The sequence below is a fragment of the Myotis brandtii genome, unplaced genomic scaffold, assembly GCF_000412655.1.
Source record: "Myotis brandtii unplaced genomic scaffold, ASM41265v1 scaffold130, whole genome shotgun sequence".
In the NCBI taxonomy this organism is placed as follows: domain Eukaryota; kingdom Metazoa; phylum Chordata; class Mammalia; order Chiroptera; family Vespertilionidae; genus Myotis; species Myotis brandtii.
In genome coordinates this window covers 848,726-848,948 of record NW_005354596.1, presented here as the reverse complement: position 1 = coordinate 848,948, position 223 = coordinate 848,726, and positions in this window count along the sequence as shown.

Below are 223 nucleotides of genomic sequence, written 5' to 3'. Positions count from 1 at the left end.
CAGGCGCAGTAGTGTCTAAAGCCGGGCCGGAAGCCGGCGCTGCTGTCTCCGCGCCCTGGCGGCTCCTCCCAACTCCGGGAACCCGGGAAAACTTGTCAACCAATCAGAAAAGGCGGAAGCGGGACCTGAGGGACCCGTCCGACCCTGACCAATGGAGCGGAGGAGACCCCGGAAGCTGGCCAATCAGGAACGGCACGGGGCAGGCTTGCGGGCGCCAAGTTCG